This window comes from Urocampus carinirostris, chromosome 2 (genome assembly GCF_059441175.1).
Source record: "Urocampus carinirostris isolate Australia breed hairy pipefish chromosome 2, RoL_Ucar_1.0, whole genome shotgun sequence".
NCBI lineage: Eukaryota > Metazoa > Chordata > Actinopteri > Syngnathiformes > Syngnathidae > Urocampus > Urocampus carinirostris.
The window spans coordinates 47,951,395-47,960,144 of NC_142350.1; positions in this window are offsets into that span (position 1 = coordinate 47,951,395).

Below are 8,750 nucleotides of genomic sequence, written 5' to 3' on the forward strand. Positions count from 1 at the left end.
TGAAAATGAAATGATCTGCATTTATATAGCGCTTTTCAAGTCAATGACTTCCCAAAGCGCTTTACAATGTGCTCCATATTTCCCAATATCAGCCTTGCAGCCATGTAAGGCGCTAACCAGCCTATTGGAGGTATTAGGGGTTCAGTGTCTTACCTAAGGACACTTCGACATGTACCACGGACGAGCCGGGATTCGAACTGGGATACCTTGATCCCAAGACGAGCGCTCTACCACCTGAGCTACTGCCGCTCCAGAGACTTTGTCATATAGACGTCGTCCCACGCTCCCTTATTGGTAAACACGCTAGCATCACGCTCGCTAAGTAAAGTTTACGTGCGGTAGCCCTGTTTCCTTCTATATCGGACTGCCCGATTGCGTTTAACTGCTTGAAAGTTGCATCATGTGCCTTTCTTTTTGCAATTTGCATGATGAGGATACGCCAATATAATTTGTGCACAAACTAAGAAGTTGCAGTCTAAATCTTACCTTTTGTACTCGAGCACCGCTGGCGGCCATTAGAAAAATTACATAAATTGGCCGCATCACTGAATAAGCCGCAGGGTTGAAAGTTTGGGAAAAAAGTAGCGGCTTATAGAATTTACGGTGCTAATTTGGACCTTTTGTGTTTTGAACTATATTGATTAGATATTATTCTAACGTACTGGTACTTCAAATCGCTTTAGAATCTTGATAAAATCATGGTGAAATGCTTTAGTCATTACTTTATTCCAATAATTCTGTCAAGTAACAAGATTGTCTACTACCCTGCTAGTTTCTATCTAAAACTTTACTTTATAAAAGTAACGAAAAAACCAGCTTGGTAACAACAGTCAGATGCTTTGCTATTATGTTAGAGGCTAATTAAAGCAGCTAATATCTGAGCTGCTCACTATAGCTGGATGGTTGACTTTGCTATAACGTTTAGCCACTATGGCTTTAATACATTTTATAAAATTGTCTAAATACTAAACACATTTTTGTAAGTCAGATTTCAACTCCATGTTCTTTTTATGTATTTCAAAGCAGCTTTAAGATTTTGAGAAAATGCTGAAATCATTATTTTATTCTAACAATGATGTCAGCTGACAACTGTCAGATGGTCTGCCAGCCTGCTAGCATCTAATTTAAACAGCTTATAGCTTATATTTGAGAATTCAGACATAGCTGTTTACCAACTACCAGTGATTTTAGCGGATAACTCATTGTTAAAAGAATATGGAGTTAAAATTTTGCTATGATTGCGGCATAAGGTTTCAACAAAATGTTGCAATCTACTTCAAAGTATTTTTGAAATCTTGATAAAAAATATGTTAAATAAAACCACTACTGTACTTTAATCTAATTATTATGTCCCGTGACAACATAGGGTCTGCTAGCATGCTAGCAGCTAAATAAAACAGCTAATAGCTATAGCTATGTGAATTTCCCTTCGGGGATGAATAAAGTATCTATCTATCTACCTACCTACCTACCTACCTACCTACCTACCTACCTACCTACCTACCTACCTACCTACCTACCTACCTACCTACCTACCTACCTACCTACCTACCTACCTACCTACCTATCTATCTATCTATCATGCAATTTATTTAGAAATTCAGCCTTAGGTAGACAACACAGCCAACAAGCTACGCTATGATGTTAACCGAAATGGGAGAAGCGTGGACCTTTCTTTGTTGCGTCAAAGCCCCAGTGTTTATTATTTGACCACTGGATAGCACTGTGTTATCTGGTGCAAAAGAGCACAGTGTGGCAGACAAACATGGCAGTGAACTAAGTGTGTGAAAGAAATACAAATTTACATTAACATTGTAAACATTACATGAACATTAACAAATTAACATTGGTATGCCCCGCGACCCTACTGAGGATAAGCGGTGCAGCAAATGAGATGATGAGATGAATAGAATAGAATAGAATAGAATATACCTTTATTGTCATTGTTACAAAATGGGTTAACATATTGTGACAACGAAATTGGGCATGACACTCCAGTTTTACACATTCACAGTGAGGTATGAGCCAAGAAGATAAAGGAACAGAGAAGATAAGGTTATAAAACAAGGGGGGTAAGGCTATAGTTATAATTTACATGGTATTTACACAAGAAATGTCGGCATGTGGGATGTTACATACAGTGTTGTCGGGATACCGTTGGTATCGTAAGGGTTGTGCAATATTGCATTTGGTGCAAAGTCATCATAGTGCAAAAAAATAGTCAGCATATGCATTGGTGCAAACATAGACAACATAGTGCAGAAAAAAGGAAATGGTCAGACATTGTGCAAGGTGAGCAGTTAACGTAGTGCAGTCGACATGTGCAAGAACATAGACATTAGTACCATTATATTCGTATGAGGTAGTGTTGGCACAAGTTTTCAGTTTTTTTTGTGCGGTGTCTGTTTTGAGCAGTGAACAAACATAGTGCAGACAGCATGTACGTGAGTACCATTTTACATTTGTGTGAGGTAGTTTTTTGCAACAGTTTTCAGTTTTTTTGTGCGGTGTCTGTTTAGGGGTGTAATGGCTGTGGGGAAGAAACTGTCTCTGAGTCTGTTTGTTTTTGCTTTGTGTGACCTGTAGCGCTTGCCGGAAGGCAGCAGGTCGAAGAGGTGGTGGCCGGGGTGAGAAAAGTCCATGATGATGTTTTCTGCTCTGCTGAGGTAGCGAGAGCAGGCAATGTCCTCCAGACTGGGCAGAGAGCAGCCGACGATTCTCTGGGCTGTTTTGATGATCCTCTGGAGCTTTTTCCTGTCTGCTGCTGTGCACCCAGCATACCACACCGTGATGCAGTATGTTAGGATGCTCTCCACTGTGGCTTTGTAGAAGGACACCTGCAGCTGCTGTTTTAGGTTATTTTTCCTGAGCAATCTCAGGAAGTGCAGTCGCTGCTGGGCCTTCCCTACCACCGCTCTGGTGTTTGCAGACCAGGAGAGGTCGTCGGATATGTGCACACCCAGAAATTTGAAAGAGTGGACTCTCTCTACACAGTCTCCTTTTATGGTGAGTGGTGCTGGATTCCTGCCATTCCTTCTGAAATCCAGAATCAGTTCTTTTGTTTTTGTGGTGTTCAATATGAGGTGGTTTTCCGAACACCACGTTGAAAGTGACTCCACCTCATCCCTGTATGCCGCCTCGTCCCCTTCAGAGATGAGGCCGATCAAGGTGGTATCGTCAGCGAACTTAATTATAGTGTTTGTGGGGTGGGTCGGTGAGCAGTCGGAGCTGTAGAGGGTGAAAAGCAGGGGGCTCAGTGCACAACCTTGGGGGGAGCCAGTGTTCAGTGTTAGGGTGGGAGAGACGTGGGTACCGAGTTTCACCGACTGTGGGCGGTTGGAGAGGAAGTCCATTATCCAGTGGCAGATGGAGGGAGAGAGTCCTAGGTGTGCAAGTTTCTCCACCAGGATCTCCGGGATAATGGTGTTGAAGGCTGAGCTGAAGTCCAGAAAGAGCATTCTGACGTAGCTCCCCCGGTGGTCCAGGTGTTTCAGCAAGGTGTGAAGTGCTGTGTTTATGGCGTCGTCAGTGGAGCGGTTTGCCCTGTAGGCAAACTGGTGGGGGTCCAGTGTGAGTGGCAGGGAGTTTTTGATGTGCCGGGACACTAACCTCTCGAAGCACTTCATGACCACATTGGTATGATAGTTCATGTAGTTTTTATTAGTATTAGTATTCAAATCAATGTTTAGTTTTGTTTTACTGAATGAAAGTTTTTTGTACCACTAGGTGGCAATAGATATTACACACTGTCTCTTTAAAAAACATTTTATTCCCAAATTATTTAGCCAATTTTTGACCATAGCTTTACAGGCTAAAATGCTAAAACCTTTTTAGCATTTGACCTACCAGTAAATTGAAAATAAATTGAATATGGCAAAATGAAAAATTATTTATGCTAATTAACAAAATGTTTTAAATGCTTATCTTCCCCCAAAATATCAATATTTATATATATATATATATATATATATATATATATATATATATATATATATATATATATATATATATATATATATATATATATACACATATAAATATACTATATACAGTCATCTTGTCTTGGCTCTGTTTATGGCTAAAATAAATAAATAAGAATAATATAGTCTGCTGGATAAGTACAGAAAATGGAATCCAGGTTTAAAATGTCCATTAGCAGCAGTAGCCGGCAAATGGCGGAAAAAAACAGGGAGGGGTGGTCTGAGATTGAGGATAGAAATAGAGAGATTACCGATAATCTCTCTGAGTAAACGAGTGCATTTGTTTATGAAAAATCTCCCATTTAGAATATGGAAAAATAATCCAGACAGAGATGCTTTAACCATTGGTTCTCCCCCCACTTCCCCCAAGTCTCCTCAGAACCACGGGGTGGGCGATACTAGGATTTTTGGTATCAATCCAATCCAAAGAAATACAAAGTAGTATTGATCAATGCCGATCCGGTACCGATACTTTTTGGTCGGAAATCTCATGGTCGTTGAAATATTGAACCCCTCCCCCCTCAAGTTATATTATAATTATGATAATAACTGCCTAAACTTTGTTCTCTTGATCCAAATCCAAACTTATTTATATAACGCTTTGGACACCGAAATCGAACTCAATTTACTGTACAAAAATATTTAATGTACAATAAGATGACACCCGACAAAGTACTCGCATTTTACTCCGATATTGCCTGTTTTTTTGCACTTTATAAAAAAATTATCTTACATATTTGCTGGTCTATAGCATGCATTTGTATGTATTTCTGTTTATTGTGAGGCCATATAACAAACACTTGGATTTTTTTATTGATGTATATTAACAAATATTGTGTCCAAATATTTAATATTTAAATAGAGGATGAACTTAAAAATGTGTTTTTTAAAACAATCGATAGATTGATCGATCGTTAAAATAATTTATAACTGCAGCCGTAGTGCGTCTTATGATCAGAAAATATGGCACCTTTCATTGCACATTATTATGAAAATAAACTTTGTAGTACAAATAAAGTGTAACCACAGTTGGATCAAATTTGAAGTAACGTATGCATAATCTTCCATCACACTGACAACATTACTATAGTCAGGCTTAGGGAGTGACGTAATACCTGTACATGTAACGACGTACCGTAACCATGATACCAAAAAAAAAGTAATTGTATTTTGTTACAGGTACAGAAAAAAAGATGTAATCAAATTACAGTTATATGTTGTATGTGTAGGAATTACTTTGCAAGATTACAATTTTATTCAAACACATTTTTATGATGCATACAACAGAGTAAATTATCAATGTTACCATTGGAGCATGGTTTCGAATCACACTCGGTGTGAGACAAGGCTGCATTATCTTTCCAACTTATTCAACATCTTCCTCGAGAGGATCATGTCCCAAGCTCTGGAGCAACATGAATGTACAGTCAGTATTGGGGGACACAACGTCACCAACCTCCATTTTGCTGATGATACCGCCGGATTGGCAGGAGAATGAATGGGCACTCAAAGATCTCGTCAATCGCCTGGACAAAGCATCAAGCAGGTATTTGGTGGAAATCAGCAAAGAAAAAACAAAAGTCATGACCAACAATCCCTGGGGTATCACATCACTATCAACCACAGAGAGTTAGAACCTGTCACTGAGTTTAAATAACTTTGAGCTGTCATATCAGAAGAGGGGTCAGAATCATGGGCAGGACAGATTAAGCTGCACTTGCCAGACTTAAACCCATCTGGAGAGACAAGAACATACAGTAGCAGTGAAATCACAGATCAGACACATGCAAGTGCTAATTACTTTTATCTTCCTTTACAAGACATGATCTCTCACACGAAACTGGAAAAGAAAATCCAGGCCATGGAGATGCGATGCAACAGGAAACTGATAGGCATCAGCTACTCAGCCCATGTGACAAACGAAAAGGTATGCAACACCATCAGACCCTACTAAGAACTGTTATCAACTGTGCGCAGACGAAAACTTTAGTGGTATGGTCACGTCACAAGATCATCAGGACTGACTAAGATAATTCTCCAGGGCACAGGATGAGAGGAAGACACAAAAAAGAACTAGGCTGACAACATTAAAGAATGGACTGGTGCCACGACCCAAGAATAGGCCAGGTACCGCCAACAGTGGAGAAGGCTGTTCAGAGTTACGTCCTAATTGGTGGCCCGACGACCCCTGTGGTTAAGGGATCCGTGAACCGTGAACAACAGAGAACAAAAATGAAGTCAGGTGTGTGTTGTTTTACTTTTTATTATTCTCCTTGTTCGCATTAGCTTTGTTCGCACTCTGCATTCCCCATGTCCGGTTGCGCCGCTCTCTCTCTGCCGTCTTATTCATTCCACACACACTCAGCACACTCACGATCTCTCTCTTCCCTCCATTTGGCAAGAGCTTCCCCAGGTGACTGACAACAAAACATGACTATACCACCAAAAACGTCGCAAAACTAGCATGTACCGGTAATTAAAATGCAACTTGCCAGACAACATCAACAAACAAGTATGAACAAAGGAAATACCATGAAATGAAATGCTGAATGCAGTTTAATGCCAGGAAGCAAGTTCCCTCTTCCACAGAATCCGTTCAAGCATCCGTTCATTCACTTCATGCACTCATTCACATGTGTCTTACATTAACATGTACATAACGCACTCATAGATGAATTGTGTTTATCATAATTTCAATTGCTGAGGACACTAGAGGGACAGAGAGATATGTCAAGAAGTCCTAAAGTGTGTTGAAAATTAAGACAGAGAACATTTCATCTAGTTTAAACAATATTAGGTTCTTGATGTGCTCTTAATGTGAACTAAAACAGCATATCTTATCCGCCATGTGAAAGAAAAGGTTTTGTTTTTGCTCAAAACACTGGACAATGTGATTAAAATATGAGCACTTTTAGGTTGGACTGTAAGCAACTACCTGGTTTCCTCAATTTATTTTTCAAGGTTACATTGTTCATTTATCTTTTAAATTGTATTAATTATATTTATATTTAGTTTATTTTGTCTTTTATTAGCAGAATTATTTTGGAGTAATCCAAAAATCAATCAAAAGTAATGAAGTCACATCACTGCATTATTATGGTATTCGGATTACGTTACTGATTAGAAACTGTATCGGATTACATTTTTAAAGTAACGCTCCAACCCTGATTATAATGAAAGTTAAAATGGGAAGATAGTATCGATCTACAAATAATAGTATCGATCCAATCCAAGTACTCGCTCAGTAGACAGTCAAGTGCGTTTATGTCCCACATTTAGGCCCCCACCCCTTTTTATAATCCGCCTCCCACCAGCGTTGTGCACGAATAAGTGGGTCGGCGGGCTTCTTTAATGGAGTCAAAACATCTGCACTAATTCCCTCTAAGGGGGGAGTATTGTGGGGAGTTCACCGTGAGATCGAGTTCACACTCGATGGCCGTAATCAGATACCGCCCCAGGAAATCAGAGCGACGTCCCCCCCTTCGTGATATCAGCAGAGGAATTACGTAAGAAATCGTTTTGGGATATTGGAATCGGCGCCGTCGTGACTATCAGTTGTGACGGAACAGGACATTTGGGAATATTATAGTGGGGGCGGGGATACAAAATATGAAGTCATCGGAATTGATTCGGGTGGAGAAGGAAAATATTGGTTGTAACTGTGTCTTTTAAGTATTTTTCCATTTTTTTAAATATATTTTTGATTATAGAAAAATAAAAAAGGAAAAAAGTTTATGAAAAAGATTGCAATTTTTATGTATTATTTTTACATATTTGAAGGATATTTTTTTATTATAGTAAAATTTAAAAAACTGAATACAGTAAACTTAATTTCAAAAAATACTGGAAGATCACCTTTTTAAGTCATGTTGTTATTTAATATTTAAATTATTAAAATCGTTATCATTAAATGATAAAATAAACAAATGTAATCACAAAAAATATGGCATTTTGAAGGATTTGAAAAGAACCTATATGTATATTTTAATTCAAGTTGAAGAGTAAAATCAACAACATTAATCATGAATTAATGAAGATCATTTTGCAAAACATTGTTGATTATTATTAGTTTTTAAGATTTTTTTTTAAGTATTTAAAAAAAAATAAGCTCAGTATTTATATTAAAATAAACAAATACAGAGTTTTTATTAGGAAATAATTCTGCAATTTTTTGAAATATGAACTAATTTTCTAGTGTTTTAAATATCTAAACAATTTAACCTCAAGTAAAATAAAAAAAATAAAAAGCTTTATTAAAAAAAGACTTATTTATGAAAATTTAAAAGAAAATTATAACATATTCAAATGATTCGTTTGTTGATTAATTTTATATAATTTACTTTTCCTATTTTATATAATATTAGGTTCTTGACTTTAAACTCTATAAGAAAAAAAAATATTGGAAAAAACATTTTTTAAAATAAGAAAAAGTTTTATCATCTTAGTCAAAAATATTTATTAAAATACACTATAAAATCTGAGAAAAATATATAATTGGCAATTTTTTTTAATTTCTTTTTTTATTCAATCACTATATTTAATTAGTATTGATTAAAAACATAATTATTAGATTTCTTTAAATGGACTTTTGTAGTGTTCCCCCCATTAAACAAAAAAAAAATCACCAAATATCTTAATGGACTCATTTTAATTCTAAGCAAAACAAAAAGACGACTCCATGATTTCAACAACGCTCAGTCCACTAAAATACTATAAAGCAGGGGTCTCAAACTCGCGACCGTCGCACCAATTGTGGCCTCCAGTATGAAC